Here is a 22,137-nt window from a genome sequence, read left to right on the forward strand (position 1 = left end):
AATGACGACTGGAGGAGTAAGGGGAGGGGACCCCGAGTCCCTCCAGTGGGCATCTGGTCATTTGGGGCACCTCTTGTGTGGAGTAGAGGAGTAGCCTAGTGGTTAGTGCAGTAGACTTTGAATGTGGGGAAGTGGGTTCAATTCCCACTACAGCTACTCATTATAAAAACAGGTCTAGCTCAAAACATCTAAGTTTTAGTCTTGGACGTCTTTGTTGTGTTCCATTATTGTTGAAAGACGTCCATGTCTTAGGAACGCCCAAGTCCCGCCTTGAACATGTCCCTAGCACACTCCCTTGAGATTTGGATGTCCTTCTGATGGACTTCAGAAAAAGACATCCAAAAACAGGTTTTGATAATACTGATTTGGATGTCTCTGTGAGATAAATTTCCAAATGCTGACATGTCACTTTTTTGACATCTATCTCTTTTGAAAATGAGCCTGCTTGGCTATTGAAGCAATAGTCTATCTCAGCTGAGAAAACTGATACCTTATGATTGTATTTAATGAGCAGTTTCACCCTCCATTCCATTTCCCGATCCTGAACTGATGTTCACTATATCAACCATGAAGACATAATTGATGTTAGTATAAATAAATCTTCCATAGTGCACCATATAAAAGATGAGTTTTGTTCGTAATGCATCAAGCATTAAGATTTTCCAATGAACTGGGTTATAGCTCTGTATAACACGTGATTCATGGTGAAGAAGTTCAACAATGAATATGTGCCTCACTTTCTCAGATAATTGAGACAATCTAAGCATTAAGGACTAGATTCAGTAAATGGTGGCCAAATTTGTGCACCGAAAAAAAAAGTGTGCAGTAAGCACTATTTTATACATGGCACTCTGAGTTGAGTGCCATTTATAGAATAGCTTTTATCATTGGGATCCACACCCAATTTTGGGTGTGAGAAGTTACACTGATTGAAACCTGGTGTAAATCCTTGTGCCTAAGGGGCTCTTTTATTAAGCCATGCTAGCAGACCTTACACCCTTTCACTTTGAATAGGTTTCGTCGGCGTTGCCATGCGGCAAGCGAGGCATGATAAAAGAGGCCCTAAATTAGGCACAGATCTCCAGCATTCTATAATATTGCGCACAAATTCTAGGAACACCTCTGACCTGCCCATTCTCCTCTCATGGCCTCACCTCCTTTTCAGATCTGTGCTTAACAATGTATGCACATCTTTATAGAATACTGATTAGGAAAATCCATATGTAAATTGAAATTGTTGCCAATTAGAACCAATAATTGATTGTTAGTGCTCAGTTATTGGCACTAATTGGTTGATTATTCAATTAAAATACATGCACAAATTAGGTGCACACCCAAATTTGCACACACAGTTTTGAGCGCCATATATAGAATTTTGGGGGAAAGGTCTATGTTTTTGTCTGTCTGTAATTACATGACAGACCTCTAAACCATCTATACTGGTGATAAAGTACTCATCCATATTTTCAATTATATAAAAGCTCCATAAACATCAACCATTAAAAACACCAAACTATTAACAATCAAAATAATAATCTGACATTAGCATTCAAATTGGCTTGGAAAAGGGCAGTGAGTGGCACTTCCCGGTTACCACTGGGTTAGTGTGGGAGCCTTTACTGCCACCTAAATGGGTGGCAGTAAGTGCTTCCCCCGACAATGTCAGTGCAGGCCCCCTTTTGCTGCAGCTTTCTTAAACCCAAAATATTTTTGCAGCGCTGGAAATGGCACGCAATGGGGGAGGGAACTATCGCTGGGCTGCTGCAGTAGCCGGTGGTACTTCCCTTTTAGTGAGCATTGGGCTTACCTCCATTTCACAAAAGGTCCCCTAATGGCCTCTTTTATCAAGCCATGCTAGCTGCTCCTGGTGCGGTAATGTCAACAAAGCCCATTCGCTTTGATTGGGCTCCATGGGCAGCTTTATATAAGAGGCCCTAATTGCCAAACAATGCAACTTAAAGCTCTAACACAGCTTGATAACTTCTCCCCTTTTTCTCTTACCAGGCAACTATAACATGGAATTCTTTACCAACATCTTTTAAATTAGACATAAATTATATGTGGTTTAGAATGAAATTTAAAACTCATTTAAGTACAGTGAAAGCTTGGTTTTCGTCGATAATCCATCCAAAAACAATCGGCGAAATCCAAAACCGACGAAAACCGAGGCAATTAACGAGGCCACCCAAAATCGGGAGAAGGACGCCCATCTTCCGATACAAATTGGGAGATGGACATCCTTCTTTTTCGACGAAATCCGAGGCAACCAACGAAAACCGAGACAAATTTCTAGTCAAAAGATCAACGAAATCCGAAACCGATGTCAACGAAAACCGAGGTTTCACTGTATATAAACCATCTGAACAGCAAAGCAGTCCTTGGTGGCATTATCAGAAAACATTCCTGGAAGACAAGCTTCACACAAAGACTTGTTCACTGTGCTGCAATTCATATCTATAGATGCAGTTGTGAATGTTAATGTGATAGTGGAAGAGATCTCATTGGTGGTCATTTGGGCAATAGCCAGACCTATAAAACAAGCAGCAGCACCTAAGCGCCAGCAGATCATATGCTGTGTGGTCATTTTTTGTGCAGCAGCGTCTGAGGACGCCCAACGTGCATGGCTTAATCTTCAATGATAATTTTAGGATAGATATATTTTGAATTTTCCCAGGTTTTTAAAATCTGGTCAGTCTTTTTGTAATCTGTACTGAACCTCTTGAGTGATAATTGCAGAATATAAGTGCAGTATTGTATTATAAAATGATGTAAAAATGTTAATTAAAAAGTTTAAAGTTAAAAAATATGGTAGGAGTTTTACTAACTATTGATGTGTTGATACAGTCCAAAGAAATATATTTTCAATTTTGATTGACTGTAATCTGAAATCTTTTCCTCCTTTCTTATTTTTGTTCCTTGAATTATACAAATTCACTGGCTTAGAAGCTCATTTGAAGAGTTACCATCCTAGACCATTAGGGATCCTTAGGTAGACCCAGAGCACCTACAGGTGAGTGGGTGGGTGGTGGGTAGGTGGAAGTGAGGCACATGGGGAGGGGGGAGGAAGCTATTATTGGGGGGGGGGGGTAGTGGTCAATGTTTTTAGGGAGGTTCATGAATGCAACCCTAGAGAGTGTATCAGAATGAGTGGATGGTGAACAGAGTAGGGAGGATCAGGAAGGGGGGAGCTATGGGGACCTGACAGATACCTTTATGTGAGGTCTTGCTGATATTAAGCCAGGACCCACATAAATGTCTTATGTGGTCCCAGCTGAATATTGGCCAGGACCTGCATAAGTTCTAGTGGCTAGGACATATCCAGTTTTACCCAGATTTTCAATACCAGATTCTGGACATGGTGTGGCTTTCAACATCCAGGTCTAATTTAGCTGGTGATAGTCAGTGCTTAGAAAACTGCTGTCCATCGCCAGCTGGATATTTGGGAAACAATCAACATATTAGATATGAATCCTGAGCAATGCAGAAAATAAAGTAATACCTTAAACTACAGATTCTCCTTTCAGACATAACATGCAGACACTATATTACAGTCCCATCTTGATTGCATTACATTACGGTCCCATGTTCATTATCATTATTATTCACTGTATCTCAAAGAACCTGGGCTACTTTTATTCAGGTAATGAGCAAAAACATATTCCAAATAATTTAAGAATGGAAGCATTAATATGTCTTTGTAATCTTTCAAAATGCAGAGGATGCACATGTATAGCTGTCACTGAACAGGAATAAATATAATGAGCATATTGTTCCTAAAGTGATTTTAAATTTCCTATTATTACATTTCTAGAAGAATATTCTGTTGAGTATAATAAAACCCTGCCTGGAAACTCCATCAAAATGCAACTTATTTTTGAAACAAAATTCCTTAAGTATATTATCTGATACAACTTGAATGAAATCCGTGGAGGGGCATAATTGAAAGGGGTGCCCTAGTTTTCCCGAGGACATCCTCACAGGACGGCCCAGCGAAGGGGCGGGGAAACCCGTATTATCGAAACAAGATGGCGTCCATCTTTCGTTTTGATAATACGGTCGGGGACGCCCAAATCATGAAATTTAGGTCCTTAGAGATGGTCGTCCCCAATTTTCGGCGATAATGGAAACCGAGGACACCCATCTCAGAAATGACCAAATCTAAGCCCTTTGGTTGTGGGAGGAGCCAACATTCATAGTGCACTGGTCCACCTGACATGCCAAGACACCAACCAGGCACCCTAGAGGGCACTGCAGTGGACTTCAGAAATTGTTCTCAGGTACATAGCTCCCTTGTGCGCTGAGCCCCCAACCCCCCCTCAAAACCCACTCCCCACAACTGCACACCACTTCCATAGCCCTTATGGGTGAAGGAGGGCACCTAGATGTGGGTACAGTGGGTTTCTGGTGGGTTTTGAAGGGCTCACATATACCACCACAAGTGTAACAGGTAGGGGGGGATGGGCCTGGGTCCACCTGCCTGAAGTGCACTGCACCCACTAAAACTGCTCCAGGGACCTGCATACTGCTGTCTTAGAGCTGGGTGTGATATTTGAGGCTGGCATAGAGGCTGGAAAAAATATATTTTTATTTTTTTTAGGGTGGGAGGGGGTTAGTTACCACTGGGGGAGTAAGGGGAGGTCATCCCCAACTCCCTCCGGTGGCCATCTGGTCATTTAGGGCACATTTTTGTGGCTTGGTCGTAAGAAAAAAAGGACCAGGTAAAGTTGTCCAAGTGTTTGTCAGGGACACCCTTCTTTTTTCCATTATTGATCAAGGATGCCCATGTGTTAGGCAAGCCCAAGTCCCGCCTTCGCTACGCCTCAGACACGCCCCTGTGAAGTTTGGTCATCCCCGCAATGGAAAGCAGTTGAGGACACCCAAAATTGGCTTTTGATTATGCCGATTTGGGCGACCCTGTGAGAAGGACGCCCATCTTGCGATTTGTGTTGAACGATGGGCGCCCTTCTCTTTCGAAAATAAGCCTGATAGTGTACCAGAAATATAACAATTTTTAACAGGACAACTGATTTAATAATCAAAGGAAACATTCTCTACAGCAGATTTATGAAATGAAAATAATTGAAAAGTAGAATTGAGGGATAAATTATCAAAACTACTGAATTCCAAATGAATGTGGGAAAGACCTCAGTGTCTTTTAAGCACAACACAATTAGAATGAGTGGCAGAATACATTTGTTTCATTTATCACTGTGAGCATTTTATTGGCTTGAGATAACATGAAGAAAAACTAGTGAGGATACAGTAACATGCAGCAACTTTGCAAAAGAAAATAACCAAAGCAAATTAAGAAACAAAGGGGTATTCCCCATGAGGCCTTATTAAAATTGGAGAAGAAATACAACTTAGAAATGATGGTCTTATCTATTATTTTACACTTACAGTTCTAATGCAATGTCTTGTTATATGGTGCAGAAATATATAACACACTGCATTAGGAATGCACCAAAGGGTAAAGCAAAATCATTTTTATTGTGTTGTCATAAATTTGGTCTTGTACATTTCAGAAGCAGGCAATAAAATAAAGACAATGAGCACAATTTTAGAAAGGATGCACTGTAGAAATGGGAATTGAGACACCTAGGTTGGGATCTGGAGTATATCCACTTTGTTTGAAGGGAGGGGCATTTTTCATATGATGTCTAAGTTGGACTTTGTACGTTTTGCACAAAACGTGCAAATTCCAAATAGGAAACATGCCCATTTTTGAAACCACAAAATGTCCTTTTTTTAAAAAAAAAAATTAATACCATTTGTAACAAGGTTTTGTGTTCTTTGTGTTTATTTATTTTATTTTATTTTATTTGTTGAGGCCATTAAAAAAGAAGTACAAGTGAAAAACAGAAATTCAAGCTATTGGGATGTAGGAGGGGCCAGCATTTTTAGCAGACTGATCCCTAGACATCCCAGGAGAGCAATGGGTACCCTAGGAGTACTGCTATGGACTTCATATAAATGCTCCCAGGTACACATCTCACCATTGTTCCCTTATTTTGTCTGCTGAGCCCTGTAAAACCTACCCAAAACCCACTACCCCCAACTGCATACCATTATAATAGCCTTTATGGGTGAAGGGGGCACCTATATGTGGGTACAGTGGGTTTATGGTCAGTTTTGGAGGGCTCAAAGTTTTCACCATAAGTGAAACAGGTAGGGGTAGGTATGGGCCTAGATTCATCTGTCTACAGTAAACTGCATCCACCATAACATTACTCCATGGACCTGGCTATAATATTTGAGGCTGTCATACAGGCTGGTGAGTACTATTTTTATTCATATTTTTGGGGGTGGGTGAGAGGGGGTCATCTGGTCATTTAGGGCACCTTTTTGTGCCTTATTCGTTATAAAAACAGGTTTAGACCAAAGCATTGAAATTTTCACTCTAGACATTTTCATTTTGTTCCATTATGGCTGTAAAACATTGATGTGTTAGGCATGCCCTAAGTCCATCCTAATCCTACCATTGAAATGTCCCCGGCATGTCCCCTTTGATTTAGACATACTACAGACAAAATGCATACATAGATGTCTGCAAAATAGATTTTGACAGTTTGAATGTTTTGAGAAGAAATCCATCCAAATGGTACTTCATGACACTTTTTGGACATTTTCCTCTTTCAAAAATGAACCCCGAAGGTTCTGTCAAAAATGCAGACACTTTTGTAAAACAGATATATAGATGTTCAGGTCTGCACATCCATGTGTCCTCACATTCTGCATGGTCAGCAATTTAACAAAGCAGCATTTGGACAAGAAAAGTGTGTTGCTTTATCCCAAATGTGTGTGGGAGCAGCTTTGTAAGATTGCTGCTTCCTAACTGCAGGCACACCTAATTGTGCTAGTCTAGTCCCCTTCCCCTCCTGATTCCCTGGCACAGTAATCCTCCAAGGACTCCCTGGCATACATTATTCTGTCACTCCCCTTTATATTTCATGGTTATTGATCTGTTATGCCCCCATTAGGACCCAAGGTCACCCCATTTTAATGGTTTTAAGGTGCATTAAATAACGTCATGAGATTTGTGAAGTGGAGCATTTGAATTCATCCTTGTCTAAGACTCCTGAGGTAGGCCATGTGGCCAAAACACGATTGGTATCAGAGTCTTCCGGTGTTTTTATTAAAGCTGTATTTATTTATCTGCCTCATCTAGTTAGTTTTTCTTTTGGTGTCACTGTCGCTGTTTTTTTTTTTTTTGCCCCTTCTTTCCGAGTCATTTGTCTTGTCACTATCGGCAACTCCAGTATTGGGGAGCTAAGGCCAATGCCAGAGAGACTTCTATGGTCTGCGTCCCACAAATGGCAAATGACAGATGAAGATTCAGCAATTCCAGTATTGTATATCACTTTTTTATCTTATGCTCCAAATGAGGTTGCTGTACAACTTAAGAGGGAGGGGAAGACATTTTAATTAGCAAGTTAAATACTGTTAGCATTACTTTTGTTATAACACAGGGCTAGACGCAATAAATGGTGCTCAACTTTCGGCACTGGAAAAAAATTGGCACTAAGCATGATTCTGAAAAAAGGGTGAGCGCCCTTTATAGAATTATGCTTAGCACCAAGTCCCATGCCCAACTTTAGGCACCACTGGTATAAATGCTGGCACATAAGTTAGGAACACTAAGGCCATATTCTATCATTCAACACCCAACGTTTTGGAATGCCTCAACACACCCATGGACACGCCTCTTTTTGAGTTACACACTAGAAAAGTTAAGCACCATGTATTATAGAATAGCATGCAACTGTTTGCATGCGCAAATTTTAATGCGTGTCAATTAACATCAGTGGTTGGTTGTTAGCACCCAATTGTTGACGTTAACTAGCTTGTTACTCAATTAATTTGCACATGGAACTTGGGCATGCACTCAAACTTGGGTGCACAATTCTGGGCACCATACATAGAATCCAGGTGACATTGTCCTAAGACTCCATCATATTTAACTGCCTATTGGGCCCTTTTACTAAGCTGCGTACAACAAAGGGACAACAAAACAAAGAGAGCAGTACAGTATAAGGGGTGAAGTACTGTTAAGCACAAAAGAAGAAAATAACTTGGGGTGATGATATCTGATGATTTTAACATGGCCAATAGGTAGAAAAGATTATGGGAAAAGCTAGAAAGATGCGTGGGTGCATAGGGAGAGGAAGAGCCAGCAGAAAAAAGGAAGTGATAGTATCTCTTTATAAGCCTCTGGTGAGACCCCATTTAGAGTCTTGTATAGGTAACCCACTGAGCAAAAAGGTACCAAAAGTGGAGTTATAAATAAAAAAAGATAAAGGCTATAAAAGTTTGAAGGGGCAACTTTCATTAATGAACATTTTGTGTACTATAGGGTCAGTAGAATTGGACTATGCAATTTTTTCATAACTTCAATGTTTTTCATGTTCTACAGCCTAAAAATAGCAGTGGGGTATGTGATTTCTGGGGTTGATTACTTTTTTATTGAGACATATTTCTCACTTTTTAAAGAATTTTACAGAATTGTGCAGTTGAAATCCATCTATCTTGTGGTATAAATAAGTCACATACCCCACTTTTGGTACCTTTTTGCTCAGCAGGTCACATATAGTTCTGGAGACCTCATCTTCACAAAGATATTTTTATTTATTTATTTATTTATTTGCTGCATTTGTACCCCACATTTTCCCACCTATTTGTAGGCTCAATGTGGCTTACATTATATTGCAAAAGGTATAATTATGAACAGAGTAAGAGGTTTGCTCTAATTTAACATATTACTGTGTAAGCAAAAAGGTAGATAGGTCTGTAGAATGATTTACATAATACATAATAAAAAACAGTAAAATATAATGACCAACAATGATAATATGACTAATATAATCAATTCAGAGGGATCAGTAAGTGGTTGGTTTAGATAAAGAATGAATCAAGTCATTAAGGAGTATTCTTACTGTAAGTCTCTTCGAACAAGTGGAAAAGGAAACCGATATGGTTCTCCAAGCAAGTGGCTGAGAAAATAAAGGCTAAAGAGTTGGCGTTCCAGAAATATAGAAAATCTCAAGAAGAGGAACACGGGGAGGAATACCGGATGAAACTGAAAGAAGCCAAGAGAGAGGTACATCTGGCGAAGGCGCAAACGGAAGAACAAATGGCTAGAAATGTAAGGAGGGGCGACAAAAATTTCTTCAGGTATATTAGTGAAAGAAGAAGGACTAAAAAAGGAATTGTGAGACTAAAAGATACAGCGAACCGCTATGTAGATAATGATGAAGAAAAAGCCAATTTACTAAATAGATACTTTTGTTCGGTTTTCACACTGAAGAAAATCCTGGAGAAGGACCGCGAGGGACTGGCAAAAGTACACCTGAGAATGGAATGGATATAGCACCGTTCACGGAAGAGAGTGTGTATCAACAACTCGGAAAGCTAAAGGTGGACAAAGCCATGGGACCGGACGGGATCCACCCCAGAATATTGAGGGAGCTCAGAGAGGTCCTGTCGGGTCCTCTTAAAGATTTGTTTAATAAATCCTTGGAGACTGGAGAGGTTCCGAGGGACTGGAGAACGGCGGAGGTGGTACCTCTTCACAAAAGTGGTGATAGGGAAGAAGCTGGAAACTACAGGCCGGTAAGCCTCACTTCAGTTATTGGAAAAGTAATGGAAGCCATGCTGAAGGAAAGGATAGTGAATTTCCTAGAAGCCAACAAGCTGCAAGATCCAAAACAACATGGTTTTACCAGAGGGAAATCGTGCCAAACGAATCTCATTGAATTCTTTGATTGGGTAACTGGAGAATTGAATCATCGACGTGCTATAGACGTAATCTACTTAGATTTTAGCAAAGCTTTTGACACGGTTCCTCACAGGAGGCTCTTAAATAAACTAGATGGGCTGAAGATAGGTCCCGAAGTGGTGAACTGGATTAGGAACTGGTTGACGGACAGACGACAGAGGGTGGTGGTAAATGGAGTTCGCTCGGAGGAGGGAAAGGTGAGTAGCGGAGTGCCTCAGGGATCGGTGCTGGGGCCGATTCTGTTTAATATATTTGTGAGTGACATTGCCGAAGGGTTAGAAGGTAAAGTTTGCCTATTTGCGGAGTGGAGGAGTGGCCTAGTGGTTAGGGTGGTGGACTTTGGTCCTGGGGAACTGAGAAACTGAGTTTGATTCCCGGCACAGGCTGCTCCTTGTGACTCTGGGCAAGTCACTTAACCCTCCATTGCCTGCCGCATTGAGCCTGCCATGAGTGGGGAAAAAGTGCGGGGTACAAATGTAACAAAAAAAATAAAAATACTAAGATTTGCAACAGAGTGGACGCCCGGGAGGGAGTGGAAAGCATGAAAAGGGATCTGAGGAAGCTAGAAGAATGGTCTGAGGTTTGGCAATTAAAATTCAATGTGAAGAAATGCAAAGTGATGCATTTAGGGAGTAGAAACCCACGAAAGACATATGTGTTAGGCGGGGAGAGTCTGATAGGTACTGAGGGGGAGAGGGATCTTGGGGTGATAGTATCCGAGGATCTGAAGGCGACGAAACAGTGTGACAGGGCGGTGGCCGTAGCGAGAAGGTTGCTAGGCTGTATAGAGAGAGGTGTGATCAGCAGAAGAAAGGAAGTGTTGATGCCCCTGTACAAGTCGTTGGTGAGGCCCCACCTGGAGTATTGTGTTCAGTTTTGGAGGCCATACCTTGCGAAGGATGTTAAAAAAATGGAAGCGGTGCAAAGAAAAGCTACGAGAATGGTATGGGATTTGCGTTCCAAGACGTATGACCAAAGACTTGCTGACCTGAACATGTATACCCTGGAGGAAAGGAGGAACAGGGGTGATATGATACAGACGTTCAAATACTTGAAAGGTATTAATCCGCAAAAAAATCTTTTCCGGAGATGGGAAGGCGGTAGAACGAGAGGACATGAAATGAGATTGAAGGGGGGCAGACTCAAAAAAGATGTCAGGAAGTATTTTTTCACGGAGAGGGTGGTGGATGCTTGGAATGCCCTCCCGGTAACGGAATTCAAACATGCGTGGGATATGCATAAAGGAATCCTGTGCAGCAGGAATGGATCCTCAGAAGCTTAGCTGAAATTGGGTGGCGGAGCAGGTGGGGGGAAGAGGGGTTGGTGGTTGGGAGGCTAGGATAGGGGAGGGCAGACTTATACGGTCTGTACCAGAGCTGGTGATGGGAGACGGGACTGGTGGTTGGGAGGCGGGAAATACTGCTGGGCAGACTTATACGGTCTGTGCTTTGAAAAAGACAGGTACAAATTCAAGATATGAGTTTATCTTGGGCAGACTAGATGGACCATGCAGGTCTTTTTCTGCCGTCATCTACTATGTTACTATGTTACTATGTAAGTGCATTTTCAATAATTTCCTGAAGGCTGTCAAGTCACGTGTTGTTTTTATAGCATTCGGTAATTTATTCCATGTTTTTGTGCAGAGGTATGTGAAGGTAGATATGTGTAATGATTTGTATTTGAATCCTCTACAATTAGGGTAGTGGAGGTTTAGGAAGGTACGTGATGAAGTTTTGATGTTTCATGCCAGTAAGTCAATTAGGTCTGACATGTATGATGGAGCTTCTCCACTGATGATTTAAACAGGATGAAGTCAGTCCAGAGGGCGCCAACTAAAATGGTCAGTGATCTTTATCATAAAGATATGGAGACAGACTAAGGGGTCCTTTTACTAAGATGCACTGAAAAATGGCCTGCGGTAGTGTAGGTGCGGGTTTTGGGCACACGCAGAATCATTTTCAGCCCACCGCTAAAAAAGTTTTTTAAATTTTTGCCAAAAATGGACTTGTGGCAAAATCAAAATTACTGTGCATCCATTTTGGGTCTGAGACCTTACCGCCAGCCTTTGACCTAGCGGTAAAGTCTCACATGGTAACAAGGTGGTAATAACTCAATCATGCCAAATGCCACTTGGCATGCATCCAATATGTGCGGCAGAAAATAAAAATGATTTTTCGTCCGCGCGTATCAGATGCGCGCCAAAAATGAAATTATCGCAAGAGCCACGCGGTAACTACATTTTGGCATGCATTGGGCACACGTGGATGCTTATCAGGGGTATTTTCAACAGAGTAGGGCACCCATCTTCCGACACAAATCGGGAGATGGGCGTCCTTCTCTCAGGGTCACCCAAATCGGCATAATCGAAAACCGATTTTGGATGTCCTCAACTGCAGTCCATCGTGGGGATGACCAAAGTTCACGAGGGTGTGTCGGAGGCACAGTGAAGGCGGGACTGGGGCGTGCTTAAGAGATGGGCGTCCTCGGCCGAAAATGGAAAAAAGAAGAGCGTCCCTGACGAGCACTTGGCCAACTTTACTTGGTCCTTTTTTTTCACAACCAAGCCTCAAAAGGTGCCCAAATTGACCAGATGACCACCGGAGGGAATTGGGGATGACCTCCCTTTACTCCCCCAGTGGTCACCAACCCCTCTCCCACCCTAATTTTTTTTAAAGTTTTGCCAGCCTCTATGCCAGCCTCAATTGTCATACCCAGCTCCATGACAGCAGTATGCAGGTCCCTGGAGCAGTTTTAGTGGGTGCAGTGCACTTCAGCCAGACAGACCCAGACCCATCTCCCCCTACCTGTTACACTTGTGCTGGTAAATGTGAGCAATGTGGGGGGGGGGGGGGGGGGTTGGGAGGCTCAGCACCGAAGGTAATGTTGCTATGCACCTGGGAGCAATTTCTGAAGTCCACTGCAGTGTCCCCTAGGGTGCCCGGTTGGTGTCCTGGCATGTGAGGGGGACTAGCGCACTACGAATGCTGGCTCCTCCCATGACCAAATGCCTTGGATTTGGTCGTTTTTGAGATGGGCGTCGTCGGTTTTCATTATCGCCGAAAACCGGGGACGACCATCTCTAAGGTAAACCTAAATGTTGAGATTTGGGCGTCCCCGACCGTATTATCGAAACGAAAGATGGACGCCCATCTTGTTTTGAATATAGCAGTTTCCCCGCCCCTTCGCTGGGACGTCCTTAGAGATGGGCGCCCTTAGAGATGGTCGTCCCTGTTGGATTATGCCCCTCTACGTGGCTTAGTAAAAGGGCCCCTTAAAAACCTCAACATGTATATTCTAGAAGGAAGGCAGGAGAGGAAAGATATAATAGAGAGTTTAAAAAGCATCAATGGCATAAATGCACAGGAGGCAAGTTTCTTTCAACTGAAAGGAAGCTCTGGAATGAGGGGACATAGGATGAAAGTGAAAGAAAATACTTCTTTATAGAAAGGCTGATAGATTAGTGGCATGGCCTCCTAGTAGAGGTGGTGAAAATAAAGACTGCTTCTGAATTCAAGAAAGCATTGGACAAGCACACAGATTCTCTAAGGGAGAGGAACGGATAGTAGATGGTATAGATGGGCAGACTGGTAAGGCCATTTGGTTTTTATCTGCCCTCATTTTCTATGTTTCTATTAATATGTATTAAATTGATATAGTGCACACAAAATTTTTACGGCATACTAATAAACCATGTAAGCTAGCAAATGCACTCTCTTAATGCATGTTATTTCCTTATAACTTCGAAAGCTAATTCATAAAGTCTTTGCGAACATATATTTAAAATAAATTCAAGTGCATAATTTACAAGCTGGCACATAAGATTGCTAATAACAGTTTCTAATTCATAATTTGCATTCCTTTATGCTTTGATTAGAAAGAAATCAAAATGAACAGTTTTAAAAATGGAGTTTCTGATATTTTCCATGTTATTTTTTATTTACTTCATAATGTACAAATTACAGTAATGTTTTATCTGCATTTTACAATGTTTTAAAATGCATATTTTTGTGAACAAAATGTGCTTTTATTATATTTGCCAAACAAGGAACTTCATCCATTTATACAAACTGTGCTCTTGCATTTTCCCACTAGATAGAGCTATTGTAATGCTAACTTTTGTTTGCAACTCATCTTTAAAGGTGAATGCAAAATCCACTCTTGTACATTGCTTTCTATGGATTACAGAGAAATATAGAAGATGATGGAAGATAAACAGTGTAAGGCTCTTCTAATCTGCACAAATTAATTCCTATTGCAGTGTCAAAGACAAGGTTGATTTCTGGTTTTCCTTTCATTTTTTCACAACTATGGGTCCTCTGTGCTTATCTTATATCTTCCTGAATCTCTTTGTCTTCACTAGGTTCACAGGAAAGCTTTCTACACATCTACCTCTCTTTCTGTGAAACAATATGTTATTTCTGAATCTACCCCTTTGAGCCTTATGATAGCATGCCTTTCAGGCTTATTTGCGAAAGAAAAGGGCACCCATCTTTTGACACAAATCGGGAGATGGGCATCCTTCTCCCAGGGTCGCCCAAATCGGCATAATCAAAAGCTGATTTTGGGCATCCTCAACTGCTTTCCATCGCAGGGACGACCAAAGTTCATGGGTGCATCTCAGGAAGCATAGCGAAGGTGGGACTGGGGCGTCCTCGACCGATAATGGAAAAAAGAAGGGCGTCCCTGACGAGCACTTGGGCGACTTTACTTAGTCCATTTTTTTCTTATGACCAAGCCTCATAAAGGTGCCCGAAATGACCAGATGACCACCGGAGGGAATCGGGGATCACTTCCCCTTACTCCCCCAGTGATCACTAACCCCGTCCCACCCTAAAAAATATTAAATATTTTTCCAGCCTCTATGCCAGCCTCAAATATCATACCCAGCTCCATGATAGCAGTATGCAGGTCCCAGGAGCAGTTTTATGGGGTACTGCAGTGCAATTCAGGCAGGCGGACCCAGGCTCATCCCCCCCTACCTGTTACACTTGTGGTGGTAAATGTGAGCCCTTCAAAACCTACCAGAAACCCACTGTACCCACATCTAGGTGCCCCTTCACTCATAAAGGCTATGGTAGTGGTGTACAGTTGTGGGGAGTGGATTGGGGGGGTTGGGGGGGGCACAGCACACAAGGCAAGGGGGCTATGCACCTGAGAGCTTTTTCTGAAGTCCACTGTAGTGTCTCCTAGGGTGTCCGGTTGGTGTCCTGGCATGTGAGGGGGACCAGTGCACTATGAATGCTGGCTCCTCCCACGACCAAATGACTTGGATTTGGTCGTTTCTGATATGGGCGTTCTCGGTTTCCATTATCGCCGAAAATCGTGGACGACAATCACTAAGGTTGACCTAAATGTGGAGATTTGGGCATCCCTGACCATATTATCAAAACGAAAGATGGATGCCCATCTTTTTTTTAAATTTATTTATTTATCATTTTACTTAATTACATTCACATTTATTACATAAATGTAAGGGAAAACAGAAATTGATATTAAAAAAAGAAAACATTTTTCCCACCAATATATGTTATATAATTGTCCACAACTGGGAGATCCAAGATCAGGAAAACAATCTCAAAGAAAATAAGAAAAACTCAAAATGGTTAATCTTACAATTCACTTTTTCTGAAGGAGGAAGGTTAATCGGTAATTGCAGCCGTTACAGTGGTAACTAAAGGAAGTTGCTGCAGAGGGTTCTTCATCTGTTCTTTCAACTCCACAAACTCTTGTAATTTCTTAGATTCAACAAATAATTATTAAAATTCAAAGAAACAGAACACTTACAAAGGAATCACACTAGGAAGGTTCCACTTAGGGCAATGATCTGTGGCTTAAAAACCAAGAGTTCACACCTCCTAGTCTGCGATTCCCCTGATAAGTCAGGAAATATATTTATCTTTGAACCCAAAAAACTATCAACCATGTGTCGGAAATACAATTTCAAAACATTATTCCTATCTAAATCAAAGGTGAAAGTCACTAGTAATATAGCTTTTCCAAAATATCAGTTAAGTTCACATCTCTTTTCTCTGATAAAGATTATTGAGTGGAAATATAAATCGCTTTAGACACCGGAGGGTGGCTATCAGAAAATGTTTGCAAATTATCAGAGAAATATTTCTTCACGAGTTCAATAAAAGAAAAATATTCCATAGTCAAAGTCTCTATTTTTATATCTTGGACTTCCACTTTGTTAGATAAGTATTGATATAAATTATTTAATTCACATGTTTATTCCTGAAAATTTTTAAACATCTGAAGAAGAAAGTTATTCACACTCTGCAGCGCTTCTCATAATATGTCTGTTGTGACATTTTTTGGCTTCACCAAGACCAATTTCTCCACAGAAACCTCTCCAGATATCTTCGGGGGGGGGGGGGGGAGAGAACTCACTCTCCAATCCCCCAGTTGGTTTATTATCCGGAGTCGATGCTGCGCCAGGACCTCAATGGGTGGCGGTAAGCGCTCCCACCTGAAATGGGCACATAATATGTGCTTCACTTGTCACACATTAAAAAAAACCTGCCTTTTATCTCCTGAGGTAAATGGGGCCTCAGTGTACATCGAAAACACACACTGATGCCAGTGTAGGCCCCCTTTTGCCACAGCTTCATAAAATGACACATTAGATAGGTAGAAATATCCTATAGGGTGTTATTTTTTATGGATGACAGTTAATACCTGAGGCCACAAATTGGGCAGATTGGATAGACTTGTTGATGATTTTCTGGTATTACTATGTGTCACATAGCAAAATTTCATCAACCCCACCTCATATCTCAAATAATTAGAGATATTCAAGTTCCTCAACTGTAGAGTCAAGTATTAACCCACATAAAACCTATACATTGTTTAGAAGAAAATCTTGACTGTTCCTAAATATAAAACTACCAATTGGAAGATCAAGTGTAACATTTGGGCAATCCAGATCATCAATCACACTGCCAAAACAATCCATTTTATTTAAATTTGCCGTGGATGAAATAAGTGCTGCTGTGACTCTATGACAGTTTTCTGTCTGCAATTTTATATGTGCTGGTGGTATGTGAAATAATCAGATCATAGCCATCCTTTAAATCTAAAAGTAATTCCAGGATGACATGCTGTTAAAATGATATCATTGAATATCTTCTTCATGCAAGTGGAGCATATCAATTTGATCTTCCTTCCTTTACTTGGATGCTGGTTCATTTTTACAATCATGATGTGGCTCCTTATTCTGCCACTTTGCACAGTTATGAATCTGGAAGTAACGACGTCAGTGTGAGAATTGTAAAGAAGAGGAAGTCAGGTCATTCAACTCCATTGTTGAAGAAACTCATCTGGCTTCTGGTGGAAATGGGGATATGGTTTAAAGCATTGGTTCCCAAACCTGGCCCTGAATATTCATGAGCAAAATTTGTATGCACTAATTCCTCATCACCAAATCATATGCTGCATTCATTCATTTTTCTGAGACTAGCCTAATATTAATTAGATATTACAATATGGCTCTATTCCTCTGAAAATGTTAAACAAAATCATATTGCAATTATTTTTGAAAACATTGAAGACTAGGGGACTGATTCTCAGTCAAATATCAAAAAATGATTGTTTATAGCTTAGATTGTGGCTCCTCCAAGCAAATAGGTCAAATACACTCTTAACTAGATTATAGTGAAGAAAAAAAACATCAGACACTTTGCCCTTTCTTACCCTCCAGGTAAGTCATGCTAACAACTGTTCTCAATAAGGAACCAATATTATCATCAGTCAAAAAAAAATCCAATTTTAAAATGATTTAAACATCTCTCATGAAAATATTATTTGAAACAAATTGATAATGCTATCCACAATCATCAACCAGCATTGGAGGAAGCCCAATGCTTACAAAATTCAATAAACAGTCCACGATAACGTATCTTTTGTCCACAAAGCTTTCACTCCAAAGTTAATTGCAGTCTTCCAATCACTGTAATGTCCCTACAGGCCCCTGTTTTGCCAACTTAGACTGCATAAGGGGAAATTGCTTGTTTGCATTTCAGCTCATTGGCTTTCAATATGGGTGAAAGGAAACAACACCAATGTACGTCCAGTAGTCAAACCAATCCCACTTTGACGACATAACAAGTCTTTTAAAAATGTGTTCTACTGTGTTTAAGGTGCATACACATCACTGTTTCTTCTGACTTAACAATTTACAATAATCACTCCATTGTTCATTAGTAGTTAGATGTTCTAGAACTACATAGTGAAAATCATCAAAATTATGTTGGGTGGCCATACAATGTGCCATCAATGGTTTCAACAGTTCTTGTGATTTAATACAGTGTCAATGTTTGATCAGTCTGTTTTTTTCAACATTCTAGAAGTTTGACCTACATCATAAAGCCTACATGGACAAATAGGCAAATAGCTTATTCTTATTGATTGACCTATAGTAGCTGATCTTAAACGAAAATTTTTCTTCATATGCCAATCCTCAAATTCAGTAACTTCCAACATCAAAACACACACTGTGCAATTGTCATATCTCCTATGACAAATTGCTATACTGGACAGGACTGTAGATGATGACCAAACATCAGATTTGCACAGTATGACCTTTAAGTTATTATAAGGCTCATTTTCACAAGAAAGAAATTGTCCAAAAAGTGTCATAAATCACCATTTGGATGAATTTCTTCTCAGAACGTCCACATCAGTATCTTTGAAACCTATTTTGCAGAAGCTTATCTATGTATTTTGTCTGCAGTGTGTCCAAGTCACAAGGGGGTGTGTCAGGGGCATTTTAAAGGTGGGATTAGGGTGTATCTAACACATGGACATTTTACAGCCATAATGGAACAGAACCAAAATGTCTAGTTGAAAACTTCAGTGTTTTGGCCTGGACCTGTTTTTCTAACAAATAAGACACAAAAAGGTGTGCTAAATGACTAGATAGTAACTGGATGTATTCGAGGATGACTCTTCCCCCCCCCCCCCCTTACTCCCCCCCCTTACTCCCCCATTGGTCACTAACCTGTTCCCACCCCTAAAAATGTGAATAAAAATAGTACTCACCAGCCTCTATGACAGCCTCAGATGTTATAGACAGGTTCATTAGGGCAACATGCAGGTCCCGGAGTAGTGTAGTGGTGGGTGCAGTGCACTATAAACAGGTGGACCCAGGCCCATACCTCCCCCTACCTGTTACACTTGTGGTGAAAACTGTGAATCCTCCAAAACTGACCAGAAACCTACTGTACCTACATATAGGTAGCCCCTATACCATATAGTGATGTACAGTTGGGGTAGTGGGCTTGGGGTGGGTTTTGGAGAGCTCAGCAGACAAGATAAGGGAGCAATGGTGAGATGTGCACCTGGGATCATTTGAAGTCCACAACAGTTCCCCCTAGGGTACCCTATTGCTCTCCTGGGATGTCTGGGGGATCAGACAGCTAAAAATGCTGGTGCCTCCTACAGTCCAATGGCTTGATTTTGAGCATTTTTTAAATGGCCTAAAAAGATATGCACAAAGCACAAAATCTTGTTCAAAATGGTATTTTTGAAAAAAATGATTAATTTCCTATTCAGATTTGGGACGTTTAGCTCAAAACATCCAGAGTCTGACTTAGACATCATATTGAAAATGCCCCTCTATGTCTCCCATAAGAAAAAGGAAATTAAATATCCCAAAACCATGGATGCAAAGTCAATAGCTTTAAATGGTGTTTAACCTCCTTAACACATTTCCAGACAACACATAATATTTCATAGTGAATTCTAGAATGTTTTCTTCCTGGCGCTTCGCTCCATAACTCTAAAGGGCTTCTCTGGGATTCTAAAATGTTCTTTTTTCTGCTTGCTTAACCACCTGTTTTGGATATCCCCTTTGATACAGTCTAGTAGTTAAATCCTCCGCAGCTTTAGCATACTGATCATTAGTATCACATATCCTCTGATACTGAGCCCACAGCAGTCAGTTCTTTTTAAGTTATGGGCAGAAGTAACCCCAGATATTCAATGCCAGGCCATGCCCATGCATTGGTAATGAATATCTGGGGGCAGATAGCAACCTAAAAGTTATGCAGGTGCCAGCCAATACTTAGTGCCAGCACCAACATACCTAACAGGATTGCCTTTTGTGTGGTCCTACCTGCCCTCTAAGCTGTGTAGGCACCAGCTCTGAATATGACTGGTACTCGCAAGGTACTTCACCAAGGGATCCTTTTACTAAGGTGCGCTGAAAAATGGCCTGCGGTAGTATAGGCGCGGGTATTGGGCACACGCAAATAATTTTTCAGCGCACCTGTAAACAAGGCATTTTGTACATTTTTGATGAAAATGGACATGCGGCAAAATGAAAATTGCCACACATCCATTTTGGGTCTAAGACCGTACTGCCAGCCATTGACCTATCGGTAAAGTCTCATGCGGTAACCGGGTGGTAATGACCTTCGCGTGCCAAATGCCACTTGGTGTACGTGTGGCAGAAAATAAAAATTATTTCCTTGGCAGCATGTATCAGACGTGCGGCAAAAATGAAATTACCGCAAGAGCAAGCTGTGTGGTAACTCCATTTTAGCCCAGCGGTACTTCCTGTATAACGAGCAGTAAGCCCACGTTGGCCTTACCGCTACTTAGTAAAAGGAGCCCTAACTGATTTTCTGGTGTCCTGTATCTTTCTTGCTTGCCATAAAATGTTTGTATTTTAATTATTTTATGTAAGTAGTTGGAGTGAAAACTTGTCTGAAAGCTTTGGTTATTTCTGTCTGATTTATAAAGATTGGCTTTCTTATCCAACAAAATCCTAGCTTTATCCTAGTTCAGAGCTCAACACCTCACAGTGCCACCATGAGGAGCTTTTATATGTTTTGGAAAGGGGCAGGGATGAACCTCAGTGTTTCCTATTTATGTTAAATAAAATCATGCCAATTAATGCACAAGTGTGTGTTAAGAAATGTGCATGCATGTTTAGCCGTTGACACAAGTTTGTAGCCAGCTGCATGATATATCTTGTTATGTTGTACGTGATAGTGTATTAATTTGACAACCAACACATGTACTACCAATTTTAATGTCAGTAGTAGCGAGGTCTCTAGATTTTGCATTTGGGACTTTTATTTTTTTTTTTGTATTCTGCTTGGAAAGCCATTTTTCTTGTCACTATCATTACACATTTGAAAAAGAAGAAAGCTGTCATTTCTTTCACATTCTGTTTTAAAAAAAAAGAAGAGATACCATTCTCAGAAGAAGACTAACAGTAGGGAGCTACAGCACTTCCATCTGCATGCATAGCAATGGGAACACAAAAGCCTGGGTTAAGAACAGCTTTCACAAGGCTTATTAGGCTTTTTGGGAGAACTGTCAAATTTTACAAGACAGATGGATAAGAGGTGGTACGGCATTTTGATAAGGAAAAGCTCAACCATACTGCAAAACATGTTTTTTCCTCCTCAGGTTACTGTCAACAGTAAGAGAAAGAGAGAAAAAGATGCTGAGGTGGCAGATAATATACACTTTGGAATAATCTTTGGAAATCTGAAATATTAAAATGAAACAATTCATCTGCGTTGTGATAACAGTCCAGAAAGTGTTGTTTCTAAAAGATCTCTAAGACGATCTTTGATCATGAAACACTATGCCTACATAGCAAGCCACTATGATAATCATCTAACCTTATAGTAAGTTTATCTAATCACAATGAGGGTGTTGATCTTTTTACAAAACATGTTTTCTTAAAAAAAATCTACAGTACATTTTCTAAACACAAATAAATATGCCATGTTGCCTATTCTTCACAAAATTCTCACCTAAAAAACAAAACAATCTGTAGCAGTAATACCAGAATTTAAACATGAACTCAAAGTTTAGAGTACAGAGAGAATAGAGTATGGGGTAGATTCAAAAATGTGTGCCACAAATTATGCATGAAAAACATGGGCCCTAACTACCAATTCTGTAATGGTAATTGCGACTACTGCTAGAAGCACCATTTTTGATGTGGCGCTGGGCTGGGCAGGATTGAATGGGCATCACTCCTTCCTGGAAACTACTACTACTACTACTTATCATTTCTGTAGCGTTACAAACCTTCCCAGGACCATCAATGATGTTGAGCACTTTGAGGGGCAAGGGTTACATTTAAGGTGGAGGATTGGGTATGGGGGTCTTGATATTGTGGGGAAGTAGGAGGGGCTTGAAACAGGAGGCCTTGCCGGGGGGAGGAGGCAGAAGCCAGAAAGGACCCTGCTCTGTCATCCTGGAAGTATGGAGACATGGCTTTGCAACCCATTGCTCACAGGCAGTGAAATAACCCCTGCTTTTACCATGAGTTTTGGGCCCTATCACAACTCGCAGTGTATACACCGCAAGTCACGTTAGAGTATTTGAATAGTGAG

General features: G+C 40.9%; 1 long non-coding RNA gene across 1 annotated transcript; it reads right to left on the reverse strand.

Moving 5' to 3' along the window:
* Positions 1-1,833: 1,833 nt before the first annotated feature.
* On the reverse strand, positions 1,834-20,373 carry LOC115474928. Its single transcript, XR_003942940.1, has 3 exons — positions 20,360-20,373; positions 14,165-14,168; positions 1,834-1,906 (listed from the first exon to the last, which is right to left on the reverse strand). It is a non-coding gene; the product is annotated as an uncharacterized LOC115474928 (long non-coding RNA).
* Positions 20,374-22,137: the final 1,764 nt, after the last annotated feature.

This window comes from Microcaecilia unicolor, chromosome 7, assembly GCF_901765095.1.
Source record: "Microcaecilia unicolor chromosome 7, aMicUni1.1, whole genome shotgun sequence".
NCBI classification, from domain to species: Eukaryota; Metazoa; Chordata; class Amphibia; order Gymnophiona; family Siphonopidae; genus Microcaecilia; species Microcaecilia unicolor.